General features: G+C 38.3%; 1 protein-coding gene across 4 annotated transcripts in view; it reads right to left on the bottom strand.

Moving 5' to 3' along the window:
• The window catches only part of LOC107383573 (receptor-type tyrosine-protein phosphatase F), a 258,659-nt gene that overhangs the window by 214,656 nt on the left and 25,902 nt on the right, over positions 1-18,101 (bottom strand). Inside the window, exon 2 of one of the 4 annotated variants that reach the window (XM_070541595.1) lies at positions 17,741-17,855. The exons of 2 other annotated variants lie outside the window; for them this stretch is intronic. The gene's annotated coding sequence lies outside the window, so the exon portion shown is untranslated. Of the gene's footprint in view, positions 1-9,211; positions 9,297-17,740; positions 17,856-18,101 lie in introns of all 4 variants that reach the window. One more of the 4 variants, XM_070541597.1, reaches the window with a different exon arrangement.

Raw genomic sequence — 18,101 nt, 5'->3', positions numbered from 1 at the left:
AGATTGAGATTTTAAGGGAAGGAAAAAAGCTCAAAGGGACAAATTTGTACATCCATGAGCACCTTACTAAGCAAAATACTGACATTGCAAAGAAAGCCAGGTACTTGAGGAAAATTAAGGAAACACAAACTACATGGACTGCCAGCTGTAAGGTGTTCATGAAGCTGAATGGAAGCCCAGATGATGCAAAGATATGGATGGTGAGGAGTATGGAAGAACTGTCTGAGTATGAGTAAAAAAGGTTGTCAGGCTACCGGAACAAGAGGTAAGCTGACTGATACACAAGCTCAAACAAGACTCATCGGAAATAGAAGATATAACCAAGCTGGAGTTGCAAACATTTGAATATGGTGATTATATAAGTTTTGATAGGGAACACAATATTGACCCAGACACATTTTTTTTTACTGGTGCAAAGAATAATTGTAGTTATTATACAGATGAAATGTACAATCAAATAAACAAAGAGGGCAATTTTTCTGTTATCCACATAAACAGTAGACGTCTCTATGCTAATTTTGAAAATATCAAAAGCTTTTTGCATAGTATAAAGCAACCATTCAGTCTAATTGCTATATCTGAGACATGGATCCACAAGGAAAGAAAAGAAATGTTTAAGTTGGAGGGATATGATTTTGTACATATGGACCGGAAAAATGGTTTAGGAGAAGGTGTTGCATTATTTGTAGATGTTAACCGGTTAGGGTTAGGGTGTTCTGGCGCATACAAGACGTCTCGCTACTCAAAAGACCAAGATTCCTTGCGAACAGAGCATGCACAGAACACACGCTTTGATGGGGATATCCCGATATGCGTTTACACGACCAAACATTCGGGTTAGAATAGGGTTACCCCAGGTGTAGTAACCGGGTTTTTAAAAACCCGGTTATGAGCATATCCGGGTTTTTGGCTGTGTTTACAAGGACCTGCGGAACCGGGTTATTGTGAATATTCGGGTTTTAAAAGGGTTACTGGCTGCATGTAAACGCACTGATTGAGTGATTATATGGAGATAATGTATGCTAAAAAAGCGGGCAAAACATTTATCGTTTGTGGAGACTTCAATATAGATATACTTAATCCAAATAAACATAAATTAACAGAGAATTTCTTTAACACAATTCACAGCCTAAATTTATATCCGAAAATCACTACACCTACACTCGCTGATTGGCCAGCCACAATACTGGCTGGGGCTGCTGCGGTTCCAATGGAGCGTTGCTAGACCGACATGCAAAGCTAAACTATTTTGCTTCTGCAATAGCGGTTCAGATTCTCAGCTAGCATCAATGTGTTTCTTTAGTTGCTTATACTGAGCCAGGATCCTCTGGAGGTTTCTTCCTGTTAAAAGGGAGTTTTCCTCACCACTGTCGCTATATGCTTGCTTAGTATGAGGATTGCTGTAAAGCCACTGACACTAGTCAGTGACTTGATGCAATTTGCTGGGTTCCTTATACACCATTAATTGACAATATTCTAACAAATGACATCTTCAGTGATGCAGTAAGTGGAATATTAATAGGGGGCATCAGTGATCATTTGCCTGTTTTTACAGTGATTGACAGCAACTGTAAGCCTCATCAAGAACTATTTAGTACCAATAAAAGATTAAGATCAGATAAATCTATGAAGGTATTTAAGAATGATTTATTGGCGCAAAATTGGGAGGAGGTATATAAGAGCAATGTTCATGAGGCCTATGATGAGTTTATGAAAATATTTTTAAAAAACTGTATGATAAGAATTGCCCAATGAGAAAAGTATGAGTTCAAAGAACAATGGACATCCTTGGATCACAAAAGGATTAAGAAATGCTATAAAAAAGAATTATTACTGCAAGTTGTTCTTGAAATATAGATCAGAAGAGGCAGAAAATAAGTATAAAAATATAAAAACAAATTAATTAACATTTTGAGAAATGCTAAGAAAGATTATTATCATAGATTAATAGAGAGCAATATATCTGATGTGAGGGAAACTTGGAAAATATTAAATAAGGTAATACGTAAATCTTCTGGAAAGTTAAGTTATCCAAAATATTTAAATATGGGAGACAAAGATAATTATAATATGAATGAGGTGGCAAATACTTACAATGCATTTTTTGTAAATATTGGGAAAGAGCTGGCAGAAACAATTTCTGACCCAATAAATGACCAATATGGTTGCAGTTTTATTGAAAGAAATTTAAATTCGATGTTCCTCTCTCCAGTGGAGGAAAGCGAGATGATTCAAATTGTTTTAAAATGTAAGAACAAAATGTCAAATGATTGCAGTGATGTTGATAAGATGATAGTGAGAAATGTTATTGATGCCATTTCGAAACCTCTTACCTACATTTATAATACATCTTTTGAATCTGGTACATTTCCTAATCAAATGAAAATAGCTAAGGTTATTCCACTCTATAAATCTGGGGATAAACATCAGTGTACAAATTACAGACCTGTTTCCCTGCTCCTAAAATTTTCAAAAATTCTTGAAAAACTTTATCTCTCGTCTTGATTACTTTTTAGAAAAAAATAGTATACTCAATGAATGCCAGTATGGTTTTAGAGCAAAAAGAACAACATCACTTGCACTGTTAGATTCTGTAGAAGAAATGACCAGCTCACTAGACAATAAAATGCACACTATTGGAAAATTTCTCGATCTACAGTAAGCGTTTGATACCATCAATCATGATATTCTATTTAGAAAATTAGAACATTATGGTATTAGAGGAAAGGCTTTAGATTGGATTAAAAGTAATTTGACCAAGCGAAGGCAGTTTGTGAAATTGGGAAATTATTGTTCTGATAGTTTGGAAATTTCTTGAGGTGTTCCACAGGGGGCAATGTTGGGTCCAATATTGTTTCTTATTTATATTAATGATTTATGTAAAGTGTCAGTATCAGTAAAACTGGTGTTGTTTGCCGATGACTAGGGCTGTAGCGAAGCCTCGACGAAGTCGACGGCTCGATTCTAAAAATTTGTCGACGTCAGATCCGGAAGTCGACGCACCGCGCCCACTTTTTGCATCCCCAGGAGTTTGTAAATAGAGGAGGAATCTGCCCGTTTTTCCTCTAGTTCGCCCTCTTCTCCGCCTTCACTAACATCTCCGCCAAATACCGAAGACCCGGAACAACGTCCGTCCACTACTAGATTCCTTTCCTGTTTTGCCCGCCTTCGTCTCCCGGCAACGGACAACAACTTCCGGGGTCAGATGCGCTGCTTCGTGTCTATCGCAGATGTAGAAAATCACCGGGAGCGTTTCTCCCTTCATAAAGGAGCTTCTTTCAGACATGAGGAGAGCTGTTTTGGTGGTAGCAGTCTCTCCTCCATGCTGGTCTGTTTGCTGCTGGGTGTTTTTGGTTTATTTAAACTTGGTAACTTGAACTTAACGTTGGTAAAGCTACTGTTAGCATCTTCGCTAACAGCTTCTTGCGTTGGGATAAGCTGTTACGTTTTGGTTTAGAGTTCATCTTTTTTGTGGTGTAGATCTCCCTTTTATTACATTTAGAGTGTTGTGGGTTTTCGGTTTAGTGTAAAATATCACCTGAGTTTGGTTAACCCGTAACACCACTCGCCTCATGCACATAAGTGACCAAAACAAAGCAGCATGGAGACACTCCATCTTCTACCACCTCTCAGGCAGCAGCCTGCACTCCCAAGTTCTTCATGTCACCAGAACATAACCAACCGCAACACAATAAAAGCAGTGTTATACAAAATGGAAGGCCTGTAGTGTTTATTCTCTTACAGTAAGAATTTATCAATTTTTTTGAGGAATTTATTTGAGATTTTCTGGTTTTTGTTAATTGTGCAATAGAAAAATAATCATTAGATTAGTTTTCTAAATAGTCATTAGAATAGTCGACTATTCGATAAAATAATCGTCAGAATAATCGTTTTAAAAATAATCGTTTACCCCCAGCCCTACTGATGACAAATATTTTCTGCTCATCTTCAGCTGTTAGTGCAGGAGATAAATAAGGAATAAGAAAAGATCAAATTATAGTTTGATACAAAAAAAGTATTACATTTAAAGAAAACAAAATTAATGATGTTTGGAAGTTGTCGAAACAATTTGAAAATTAAAGTTAAAATAGGTGGAGTGAATATTCAAAATGTTAGGAAATAAAATTATTAGGAGTTCTAATTGATAGTGAAGTGAACTGGAAACCTCACATTAGCCATGTAAGGAGCAAGGTGTCCAGGAGGATAGCAATAATCAGTAGAGCAAGGCAAGTTTTAAATCAGAAGTTTCTACGTATGCTCTACTGTTCATTGGTCTTGCCATACTTCACATATTGTGCAGAAGTCTGGGGAAATAATTGTGCAACATCAGTGCAGCCACTTGTTATTTTACAGAAGAGAGCTTTAAAGATTATTCATGGAACTGGCTTTACAACTCATACCAAAACACTTTTTTTGGAGTCCAAAATATTAAAATTTAAAGATGTAGTGGATCTACAGACAGTTCAAATTTCATTTAGGGCAATGTGTAATGACTTACCTCTTAAAGTTCAAAAATTACTCAGAGGGAAGGAGAGTACGTGTTAAGAGGAAAACAACATTTTATATTACCAATGGCACATAGTAGGAAGAAGAGTTTTTGTGCTTCTGTACATGGGGTGAAATTGTGGAAGAACTTAAATATAAAGCTTAAGGAATGTATAAATATAAAACAATTCAGGGAGAGATTTAAAGAAATAATTTTTTTGCTTTATAAAAATGAAGGGCAATGAAGTGGAAATGTAAAGTTAACAAGGATGTATGACTGGGAGAAAATTTTGTTGGAAAATTTTGTTCCTAATACTTTGGAAATGCTATTGCTGACTTATCACAATTTTGTATAAAGTAATATGTTTTTGGTTTTGTAAAATGTATGGATACAATTAATGTACTGCAATTTTATATTAGAATTTGAAAGGGGGTGGGATGTAATAAGTGTTAAACTTCAGCCCACTCCATTTCAAGCAGCAGTGACTATAAAAATGTTGTACGTTTTCTTTTTTTTTTTGTTTTACAAAATGTTTTATGTTCGATATATTGTGCATTGTTTTTCTTTCTTTTTTCTTTTTGTGTGCTTGAAATAAAATTGAAAAAATAAATAAATAAATAAATCAAAAATAAAAAAGGCAAAAAAATAGCAGAATAACTCAACCCCTTCAAGGAAAAGAGCACTGAAAGCCAAGTCTGTGGATTCTGTTCAGTTAAGAGCGTGAAAAACATGCAGGTCTCATGTTGCATCTTAAAGGGCACGTCATCAAAAACAGCTGGCATGCATTTTTTAAAACAAATCTAATTGTTGAGGTAAGCTTTTATCCAACAAACATTATTTTTAATAATACAAAGTTCACGCAGGATCAGGAATGCCTTATTTTAACAAATGTTAGATTTTGCTTTTTACTTTGGACAATAACTGAGTTCAGTTTCAAACAAACAAGTGAGGGAGGAAGCTAATTCCATACAAATATGTCAACAAAACTGATGACACAAAGTGTATTTATTACAGCTCAAAGGTTGTGGAAAGGAAGATAAATTCATTCATAGTCATGTAAGTACAGAACATCTGCTGGCACAGCAAAGTACGGCTACGCCCAGGGGATTACATATTGTATACATAGTTTTAAAATGAAATATTTATGAATAGAATATCATAAAGAATACATATTATGCAGCTAAGCTTTAAATTTCCATCTTCCTCTTTCGTTAGCTTTCATAACAGCCCGTCTCTTAGTAATTAAGTTCATTCAGTTTCTGCATAAATTCAATTACCGCCTCTATATCTGACAAATAGTGATTGATACTGTGCTTGATCCAATCAATGAGCAGCTTAAACAAAAGCTTCCAGTCTCCTTGAACTTGTTAAAGTTTCCAGGAGCAAATAAAAAAATCAAGGTGATGGGAGGATCAGCAGCAGCAACAAGCACCACACCAGGTAGCTCCTTTAGTGTAAGTGTTAAAGTGGTCCCTCACTGAGAAACCATTTTTCACTTAATATTTTTTAAAATGATTTGTGAGTTTAACATACAGACTGAACGTGAAAATAGTCTACTATCCATTTTTTCCAAATAAGCTTCTGATAGAAAATTAGATGGTGAAATGCTTGGGTTTGAAGCACAGACATCATATATGTAGACACCTCATAGATTGGAGCTGCCTATTGGAGCTGGAATAGCAGCAGACCGCCATCTTGGTTGGATCTCCATTCGCCCCCAGTGCATTTATTTCAACTGAGGAAGGTGCTTACCCAACAAAAAAAAAACATATTTTATTATGCTTATTCACAAAATCAGACATATGGTATGGCATGATAGTTAAAATATAAATAATAAAATAAATAAATAAAAACTAATTAAAATAGAAAAAGAAAATCCCAACAAGTAGGCTAGTAATCCTATCTGTTGGGTAGGATTACTAGCCACACTAGTATTTGGCACATTATAGAAAATAGTTGCTCACCCTGTATTGACTCCAGTTGGGTTTGGAGAGTTAAGAACACACCCAATATGGTGGCAATGCTGTTACGCTCTCCAGCGCCCAATGGGGCGTCTACATTTTCATGTCTGTGATTGAAAAATCCTGACAGCTCTACGTCAAGCTGTTGCTAGGACTCACCCATTTTGGCTCGTGATAGGGAAGGCTGTTGTTGGTTCGGCATTCAGGAAAGAGCAGAGAACATATTGACTAATAGAAGCTAACCATTAGCATTAGCATCCCCACCGCATGGCAAAACTCCTCCAGGCTTGTGTTATTTGTGAAGATAAAACATAACGTTGCAGTAGGGCTGGGGGTAAACGATTATTTTTAAAACGATTATTCTGACGATTATTTTATCGAATAGTCGACTATTCTAATGACTATTTAGAAAATTAATCTAATGATTATTTTCCTATTGCACAATTAACAAAACCCAGAAAATCTCTAATAAATTCCTCAAAAAAATGGATAAATTCTTACTGTAAGAGAATAAACACTACAGGCCTTCCATTTTGTATAACACTGCTTTTATTGTGTTGGTTGGTTATGTTCTGGTGACGTGTAGAACTTGGGAGTGCAGGCTGCTGCCTGAGAGGTGGTTGGAGACGGAGTGTCTCCATGCTGCTTTGTTTTGGTCACTTATGTGCGTGAGGCGAGTGGTGTTACGACTCTTCCTGGGGAGTTTGGCTCGTGTGCAAAAAGGAAGGGACAATAACGGGATTTAAAAATTAAAATGATGATCAGGTTTATTTACAACTACAAAAAACATAAAACTTTCCATCCACAGGTTGGGAATAATAAAACTAATTCTGCCTGTGGGGAATTAAAACAAAAGTACAAATAAGTAGGGATGTCCCACTGGGCAAAGATTACAGGGTTCTGGACCAAAAGTCCAAACTCTAAACTGGGCGGTTAAACCAAACTCAAGGTGATATTTTAAACTAATCAGAAAACCCACAACACCCTAAATGTAATAAAAGGGAGATCTGCACCACAAAAAAGATGAACTCTAAACCAAAACACAACAGCTTATCCAAACGCAAGAAGCTGTTAGCGAAGATGCTAACAGTAGCTTTACCAACGTTAAGTTCAAGTTACCAAGTTTAAATAAACCAAAAATACCCAGCAGCAAACAGACCAGCACGGAGGAGAGACTGCTACTACCAAAACAGCTCTCCTAATGTCTGAAAGAAGCTCATTAATGAAGGGAGAAACGCTCCCGGTGATTTTCTACATCTGCGGTAGAGACGGAGCAGCGCGTCTGACCCCGGAAGTTGTTGTCCGTTGCCGGGAGACGAAGGCGGGCAAAACAGGAAAATAATCTAGTAGTGGACGGACATTGTTCCGGGTCTTCGTTATTTGGCGGAGATGTTAGTGAAGGCGAAGAAGAGGGCGAACTAGAGGAAAAACAGGCAGATTCCTCCTCTATTTACAAACTCCTGGGGATGCAACAAGTGGGCGCGGTGCGTTGACTACCGGATCTGACATCGACAAATTTTTAGAATCGAGCCGTCAACGTCGTCGAGGCTTCGCTACAGCCCTACGTTGCAGAGCAAACAAGTCAGTGGTAGTCGTGTTGCTGTTAGCCAATCTGAAGCAAGATGTCACAATATCAGGAAATAAGAGTCCAAATACTGCCCTTTGAAGCTACTTTTCAGCTGAATCCTCAGTCCTGAAACAGGCACGTCTGAGCTTTTTTTCCCACCCCTGAGTTTGACTTACAAGCATTCAGAATGCTTTTAGTGCATTTTGATGCTTTTATTTTGAAACAAGCATAGCATAGAATAGCATAGCATAGTTTATTTATATAGCACATTTAAAACGCAGCATGTGAGTTGCCCAAAGTGCTGCACAGGCTAAAACAAAACACAACCATTCGAAAGAACTAAAACAGAGGATAAAAATCCCAATCAAAAGCAGATAAAACATGATGAATACTAAGAACACATTAAAACAATGATACAATAAAACACTAAAACGAGTCACTGTCTAAAAGCCAAAGCGTAAAAGTGGGTCTTTAAACGAGATTTAAAAACCGCCAGAGATGGAGCCTGCCGAACTCCAATGGGCAATGAGTTCCATAGCTTTGGGGCAGCATGGACAAATGCTCGTTCACCCCGCGATTTGAATTGCATCCGCTCCAACTCCACTGGAAAAAACTTTTCAAAGTAAAATCAGGCTTTCAGAACAACAAAACTGGTGTCCAGGTTTAAAAAGGTGACTTCAGCCTCTGCAGAACAGAAAAAACACAAAAAATTGAACAAATAACACCATGGAGTTTTTTTTTTCCCAGTCAGCCTTGGGTAAGGGGACAATAGTTATTGTCTGACCCTGCTGTTGGCTCTAATCCTTATAATGAAGATTAATAACATATACTGCAGCCAGTATGACTTGGCACTCTCCTTGGGCAAAACTGCAAGTTACCTTTCTTGGCTCTCAGGGTTGACAGGCGCAATATAATCCTCGTCTTCCCTGGCTGTTTATTGACATGTATTGGAGGATCCAATCTTGCATGCGAACACACACACACACACACACACACACACACACACACACACACACACACACACACACACACACACACACACACACACACACACACACACACACACACACACACACACACACACACTGGCTGCCCCTACTGTGTCAGCCACAGACACTGACATCATGTTGGCCTGTTACACAGCTTAGTCAAATGGCAGATGCACTGTTGCTCTTGATAATGCAAGGCAGCACGTACCCACATTAGAGCGGCGCACCAGAGGGGAGAAAAGCCTCAGGACAGACACCAATTGAGATGGGTCCTCTGGCTGCCTTCATTTAATCTAGAAAAAAGTTGATATTATAATACTTTAAAAGACTATACATTCAGGCACTGTTTAGGAAACATGATATATTTTGATTGTTTCTTATACACTGTTTGTCTATATGTTTTCAGTGCACATTTTTAGTTTTTAGCTACATTTCAAAGCTCTGCAAAAAGAACCAAATCAAAGTCCAGCTCTTGTTTGTTATATATAACACAATGTTCCCTGCAGCATGTTAATATTTCATCAGGTATACAGTTTAAAAGCTTTGCTATTTCACCATCTCAGTTTCTAGTTCAAGGCCCAGTCAAATGATGAAAAAACCCACATATTCCATGGCCATTTTATTAGGCACACTTGTTTGAAAAGCCAATCTGCTCCTCACATGACAGCAGCTCATTGGCTTTGGTTAACTAGACATGGTGAAGATGACCCAATGAAGTTCAATAAGCATAATAATGGAGAAGAAAGAGCTTGAACTCTGGATGATTGCTAGTGCTAGATGAGTTGATCTGGGTATTTCAGAACTGATCAATGGTTCACGCTACAGGTCGTGTAATGGTTCGGTACCAGCTAAGCATGGGTCAAACACCACAGCCAACCAGATTATTGTTGCAGACCACGTCGATCTTTAAACGACCACAATGAGCCAAGCAACGGATTATCTACAGGTGCTGGCCAGTAAATTAGAATATCATCAAAAGGTTGAAAATATTTCAGTAATTCCATTCAAAACGTGAAACTTGTACATTATATTCATGCAATGCACACAGACCAATGTATTTCCGATGTTTATTACGTTTAATTTTGATATTTATAGGTGACAACCAATGAAAACATCAAATCTGGTATCTCAGAAAATTAGAATATTCTAAAGGCCAATGAAAAAATGTTTGTTTCTCTAATGTTGGCCAACTGAAAAGAATGAACATGAAAAGAATGTGCATGTATAGCACTCAATACTTAGTCGGGGCTCCTTTTGCCTCAATAACTGCAGTAATGCGGCGTGGCATGGACTCGATCAGTCTGTGGCACTGCTCAGGTGTTATGAGAGCCCAGGTTGCTCTGATAGTCGTCTTCAGCTCCTCTGCATTGTTGGGTCTAGCGTATTGCATCCTCCGCTTCACAATACCCCATAGATTTTCTATGGGGTTAAGGTCAGGCGAGTTTGCTGGCCAATCAAGGACAGGGATACCATGGTCCTTGAACCAGGTGCTGGTGGTTTTGGCACTGTGTGCAGGTGCCAAGTCCTGTTGAAAGGTGAAGTCTGCATCCCCATAAAGTTGGTCAGCAGCAGGAAGCATGAAGTGCTCTAAAACTTCCTGGTAGACGGCTGCATTGACCCTGGACCTCAGGAAACAGAGTGGGCCAACACCGGCAGATGACATGGCACCCCACACCATCACTGACGGTGGAAACTTTACACTGGACCTCATGCAACGTGGATTCTGTGCTTCTCCGCTCTTCCTCCAGACTCTGGGTCCTTGATTTCCAAAGGAAATGCAGAACTTGCTTTCATCAGAAAACATAACTTTGGACCACTCAGCATCAGTCCAGTCCTTTTTGTCCTTGGCCCAGGCGAGACGCTTCTTGCGCTGTTTCATGTTCAAGAGTGGCTTGACACACGGAATGCGACACCTGAATCCCATGTCTTTCATGAGTCTCCTCGTGGTGGTTCTTGAAGCGCTGACTCCAGCTGCAGTCCACTCTTTGTGGATCTCCCCCACATTTTTGAATGGGTTTGTCGTCACAATTATCTGCAGGGTGCGGTTATCCCTAGAGCTTGTACACTTTTTTCTACCACATTTTTTCCGTCCCTTCGCCTGTCTGTTAATGTGCTTGGACACAGAGCTCTGCGAACAGCCAGCTTCTTTAGCAATCACCTTTTGTGTCTTGCCCTCCTTGTGCAAGGTGTCAATGATTGTCTTTTGGACAGCTGTTAAGTCAGAAGTCTTCCCCATGATTGTGGTGCCTTCAAAACAAGACTGAGGGACCTTTTAAAGGCCTTTGCAGGTGTTTTGAGTAAATCAGCTGATTAGAGTGGCAGCAGGTGTCTTCTATATTCAGCCTTTTCAGAATATTCTAATTTTTTGAGATACCAAATTTGGAGTTTTCATTAGTTGTCACTTATGAATATCAAATTTAAATGTAATGAACATTGGAAATACATTGGTCTGTGTGCATTGCATGAATATAATGTACAAGTTTCACGTTTTGAATGGAATTACTGAAATATTTTCAACCTTTTGATGATATTCTAATTTACTGGCCAGCACCTGTACTTCCAGCAGGATAATGCACCATGTCACAAAGTTCAGAACACCTTTAACTGGTTTCTTGAACATAACTATGACTTCCAACAGCCTCCACAGAAACCAGAGGTTAACCCAAACTAATATGTTAAAACCAAACATTAACACATATTTTCCATGTAGTTGTTTTTGCCAGTTCCTCTTCTGAAAGGTAGACAATTGTTTTTCTCTTTCCCTTAAAAAATCTTAATTTTCTCCTAGTTTGGCCCTGCACAGATCACTTTCCAGTTGCAGCAACAGCCTTATATCATAACCACATAAGTGGAGAAAATGTTCAGTAGCAATGAGATAATTTGCTGTTGCATTTAAGTGATGTTAACTATTATTTTACATTTAAACTTATTTTCAGGTATTTTTATTTATTCAAAAAACCCTGGTAAGGGATGTATTTCTGTATTTGGAGCATCAGAAAAAGTTTTATGGTGGTGGTGATGTTTTAAAGTCACTGAGAAACTGCATGCATGCAGTTTGTTGTTTTGCTGCTAATACAGTAGCAGGTGCAGCTGCATATTTTTGCAATAAAAATGTTATGTTGTAATGGAAATCATGCATTAGTTTTTGTTTGCTTTGAACCCAGAGCAGACGTCACACGCCAGACGACATCAACACTGCATACTTTAGTATTTGTTCATTTATCGCAAGTACTATCGATATTGCAATATTAAGCACTGTTATCGAATATAGCAGGTTTTCCTAATATCGTGCAGCCCTATTGCATACCAAATTGATCAATGACAAGCATGACATCGCTAAAAACAGTTGAATCACTTTTTTAAAAAAAGCACTAAAAATATTCGATAGAAAACCTTGGTCTTATGATATATTAGAGAAATACGGCAAACTGGTTATATTGCTGTCCTTAGAAAGTATCTTAATGGTAAGGTTCTTAATGGACTCGCTCAACCACCCCTGGCTGAGTTCATCTTGCTTAGATCCAATGCTAGTGATAGAGGTGATTGTGTAATGCCACCTTTAGTCAACAGGTATTAATGATTAAAGGTGCTGAAATCTGGAACAACATGCCAGTGGCCATAAGAGACTGTTCAACTCTTAAGTAATTCAAAGTCAATTTAAAACGAAGGGGACTCAGGCCAGGGATCACTAAGCTAGGCTGCTATGTGTAAGCCTGTGTTACGCAATAATAGTGTTCATAACAAGTTTTTACAATATATCGGCATCAATATTGGTATCGGCCAATTTTAGTCATTTTTTAACATATCAGTATCGGGTTAGGGTGATGTGTAATTGTTTAGTCATGTTAACAGTAAATGAAATCATCTCAGAACTATAAATATGTGTGGTGTGTATACATAACGTAAATTCAGCTTTAATAATTTGCATTCTAAACAAAATCTGCTGATTTTAGAAGCATTAATGTCAGTATGTCTGTATTGGTGAATATCGGTTATTGGCCATAATGGTGATCTCAATATCTGATATCGGTATTGGCCCAAAAATTTCATATTGGTGCATCACTAGGTTTTAATGACACTTATGTATTTATAGTGGTCTTAAGTATTGTGATATTGAATTTTTTTACTATTAACTTGATGTTTATATTGTTTTTAACCTGCAAGAGACTACAGCCTTAGGGCTAATTCTGGCATATTCACATTCATACGTTAATGAATATGCATTGACCCTTTCACTAGGGCTGTAGCAACGCCTCGATGACGTCGACGGCTCGATTCTAAAAATTTGTCGATGTCAGATCCGGTAGTCGACGCACCGCGCCCACTTGTTGCATCCACAGGAGTTTGTAAAAAGAAGAGGAATCTGCATGTTTTTCCTCTAGTTCGCCCTCTTCTCCGCCTTCACTAACATCTCCACCAAATACCGAAGACCCGGAACAATGTCCGTCCGCTACTAGATTCCTTTCCTGTTTTGACCGCCTTCGTCTCCCGGCAACGGACAACAACTTCCGGGGTCAGATGCGCTGCTCCGTCTCTACCGCAGATGTAGAACATCACCAGGAGCGTTTCTCCCTTCATAAGGGAGCTTCTTTCAGACATTAGCAGAGCTGTTTTTGTGGTATCAGTCTCTCCTCCGTGCTGGTCTGTTTGCTGCTGGGTGGTTTTGGTTTATTTAAACTTGGTAACTTGAACTTAACGTTGGTAAAGCTACTGTTAGCATCTTCGCTAACAGCTTCTTGCGTTTGGATAAGCTGTTACGTTTTGGTTTAGAGTTCATCTTTTTTTGTGGTGTAGATCTCCCTTTTATTACATTTAGAGTGTTGTGGGTTTTCGGTTTCGTTTAAGATATCACCTTGAGTTTGGTTTAACCTCCCAGTTTAGAATTTGGACCTTTGGAGATCCTTATTTTGGTCCAGAACCCTGTAATCTTTGCCCAGTGTGACATTCCTAGTTATTTGTACTTTAGTTTTAATTCCCCACAGGCAGAATTAGTTTTATTATTCCCAACCTGTGGATGGAAAGATTTATGATTTTTTGTAGTTGTAAATAAACCTGATCATCATTTTAACTTTTAAATCCCGTTATTATCCCTTCCTTTTTGCACACGAGCCAAACTCCCCAGGAAGAGTCGTATCACCACTCGCCTCACGCACATAAGTGACCAAAACAAAGCAGCATGGAGACACTCCATCTTCAACCACCTCTCAGGCAGCAGCCTGCACTCCCAAGTTCTACACGTCACCAGAACATAACCAACCAACACAATAAAAGCAGTGTTATACAAAATGGAAGGCCTGTAGTGTTTATTCTCTTACAGTAACAATTTATCAATTTTTTTGAGGAATTTATTAGAGATTTTTTGGTTTTTATTAACTGTGCAATAGAAAAATAATCATTAGATTAATTGTCTAAATAGTCATTAGAATAGTCGACTATTCGATAAAATAATCGTCAGAATAATCGTTTTAAAAATAATCGTTTACCCCCAGCCCTACCTTTCACATAAACTAATAAATTATTTATTAACATCATGGATATGTGATGAATGGGCGTCGCACCCGTGTAGTCGGTGTTCAAAACAGATTAATGAAATGTAACGTCCAGCAATGGTCAGTTTTTAGGTACAGTTTGACCATTCAACATTTGGTCAAAAAGGAGACACGAGACTGCATGTGTCCTCTTTAAATTAGCCTGCCTCCATCCCACCAGCTGGAGCTCAGAGCCTGCAGCTCTGAACACAGATAACGAATTGTCAACAATAATGTTCTCTCCTCAAGGTCCATCCTTATCGTGCTACAGGATTCTTCATGCTTAACACTCGCAGCTCGGATTAATTGCTAAATCAAAGAATGATTTCCTAAATCAGATATGAACTTCTACAACTTATAAGCTAGATAATCATTAAATAAACGTTTGTTTATTGCTACTTATAATAAATATAATGAAATGTTTCATTAATCTGTGCTCAATGATTGAAGTTTGAAATGAATGTTATGATGATTACAGTGATTGAAATATGTTTCAGCATGTTTATATGACAAGGTCATCACCACTTGCACTCACACAAGAACAAAGTAAGGTTAAGTTAAAGTCATGACACATAAATAGTCCTTTTCCCCAGATCAGAGCGTCCAGTATCAAGGAAGGTGTGTTTCTGAGCTTCTTGGTAATATTCCTCAAACTTGTCAACCTCTAGTTGGCTACACAAATCATAACATAAGAACATTAAAACCAGATTACTCTGGTAATTCCTAGTTCTAGAGAAATCTTCAGACCGGCTATCTAAAGCAAAACCCTCTTTAACCCATCAAAGCTTTTGACACGTCGTCAAAACCTTTTTGCACCTGCGAAGCTGATAAAGCAAACAGTTCCTGCAGAATGAGCTGATATTGTTCCGACTCCTTAAAGAGTCCCAGACACGCGGTTCCATCCATCTGTCGTGACCCGCGACATCTCTGGGTTGAAGAGTCGGTGCCACGGTATTCTACAGCCCTTTGGTGCCAGAGGTCAGCCGACCTCTCTGACCTTCGGATCCACCAAGAGGGTCTCCGAAAACGGGTGAAGTAGACACACAGCTAGCATCTGATGTGCTTTCGATAATAATCAACTTCATAGCTTAATGCAAACCAAATTCTTTTACATCCAGAACTCAGCTCTCCTAGATCCGGAAGTTCTGACTAACATCGCATTCATACATACTGTAGATTCATACATCACATGCTTAGTTAACTTGTCATGTTTTAATTGTTGGTAAAAGAAATTCTTACTTTTATAAACCTGACTCTTTTCTGAATCAAAACGAAGTGTGTACAATCCCTCGATAAAGCAAGAATCCTAGAATCTTCTGATAAATACCGTAAAGACCAAGCAGGGTTGATATTCTTTATTTAGATAGAGTATCACAGCTTATTGGTCATAAGTAGAGGTAATATATATTGAGCTTTTAAAGCACTCAATTTACCAAACCCTACAAAAAGCGCAAGAAAACATTGTTAACTCAAATACATCATTATAATACCATGAACATGTATAGATACTTTATTATATGTTCTAACCAACCTTTAACTCTACTTTTTTTTTTCTCAAATTGCACCAGACTGATGCTTTTAAATATAAAATGTCCCAAAACATTTTCCAGGGGGGGTGGGGGGCATGCCCCCAGAGCCCCCTAGAGTATTTTAATACGTAACAACTTCTTCGACTCGAATCTTTTTCATGTCTTCTCTTTGGTTCTGGTGCACACCTTGTGGTGGAATAAGAACTATATATCAGAAAACTCAACACCCACATTTAAAAAAAGCTTGCTACTCCCCTGCTGTTATGCCAATATGGATCTACTGCGGTTAAGGCAGTTCTGAAGGCAAACGCTTAAAAACTTCTTAAATATAAGATTCATGCAATAAAGTGTCAAAGAATGTTTTAAACACAGTTTCAGTTAGAGACACAAGCACAAAATATTTAGCTTGCTTGTCTCTTTGAAAGTCAAACACATATTTTTGGCTGGCTAAATGCCAAGGATGACGCATCCTTATCTCACAACTGATCTTTACCAACGGGAACAAGTCACACTTGTTGGTATTTAGGTTGTCACGCTTCCAAAGCTAAATATCTTTTATATTTATCTGCACAGATGGACCGGCGTATTATTGACAAACATTTACTTGCTCTTGCACATCTGTGATCAAAATTCCTGCAGATGAAAGCCTTGGGGGAGGGAGATAATTAGAACGGCACAAATGGGAAGTTAAAAGGCTCGCCTTTCCTTAAAGATTCACAGTAAAATAAATCCATTGATCTGACAAACCCAATTAAGATAGGAATGTGAATTATGGAACGATTAAAAAATAAACACAAGCAGTTTTGTTTGCCTAATTTAGGCTGATCAAGGTCAATCAATGCCATGATCTGTTTGCAAATTTCTGACTAGGGGATGGCTCATCTGCTCCCAACACGGGTCAAGCTTTCTCTAATCAATAGGCACATCTCAAAGATAAACTCATTGCAATGCTCCAGAGGTTCACAGGAGGAAGAACACATAGTCCTTGACCATGATATGCTGCTTAAAATGTAGATGAGCCTCTGAATAATGGCACAAGTCAGCAATGAATATGCAGACAACCATAAATTATTTTTGCTTATCTTATAAATCATCCACTGTTCATTGTCATTTTGGAGAAACGCAGGCTTTTGATTCTGAGCCAGAAAAACAGTTTTAATACATTTAAATGTAAAGGTTTATGTGATTCTGTAAGATTTTTCTCCAGATGTTCACAAGTTAGCAAAAATTCATATTTGATCAGATGGATTTACAAAGCAAAAGTGAGTTTAGTAACCAACTAACGTTGCACATTTAGAGATCATTATATTGTTGAATTTCTCTACTTCAGACATTTGTGCTGATCTCAGTTCCAATTTGTGTTTGCTGTCTGTCTTTACACTCCTGTACTCACGAGAACTGTACTATACTACCGTACTGTAATGAGCGGGCAACGACAAAACAAAAATACCTGCAGTCAAATTGGTTGATAAATACTGACATTCTGTGGTTCATTTATTTAAATTTATTACAGAAGAAAATGATTTAAAACTATATAAAATAAAACAATATTTATATAAAGGCATGCTTTGCTAATTATTCATAATTTTAAGTAGTTTTCTTGAGCCAGTATGTGCTAAAATGACCCCACTGCTGCTAGAATACTGCTGGAGTATCTGGACCGGTCCCTTTTGGACTTACCCCGGGTTTCCACCGGAGCCGTCAGCAGCACGTTACTGCAGCAGCACGTCTTGCTCGCGTAAGCTGCTGCTTGGCCCTTCCCACGAGACACGGAGCAGCAGGGGAGCAGCTGTCACTGACAGAGCACAAAGTCACACGAGTGACTTCATCAGTAAACACAACAACAAGCAGGAGAATATTACAACATGGCTCCAAAAGGTTTGTGTTTTATGTTCTGTCAGTTTTATAATCGCCAATATGGACCTGAAAAACAAAGGAGACCGCTAGCTAGGTGATGACTTCTCACGGGGCCGCACAGTTAGTAACCTTTTTTAAAGTAAAGCAACCGGAAGGCAGTACGTTCTTTATTCTGAAAATCTCG

The sequence above is a fragment of the Nothobranchius furzeri genome, chromosome 11, assembly GCF_043380555.1.
Source record: "Nothobranchius furzeri strain GRZ-AD chromosome 11, NfurGRZ-RIMD1, whole genome shotgun sequence".
Taxonomy (NCBI): domain Eukaryota; kingdom Metazoa; phylum Chordata; class Actinopteri; order Cyprinodontiformes; family Nothobranchiidae; genus Nothobranchius; species Nothobranchius furzeri.
This window is presented reverse-complemented; position numbering and strand designations above follow the sequence as displayed.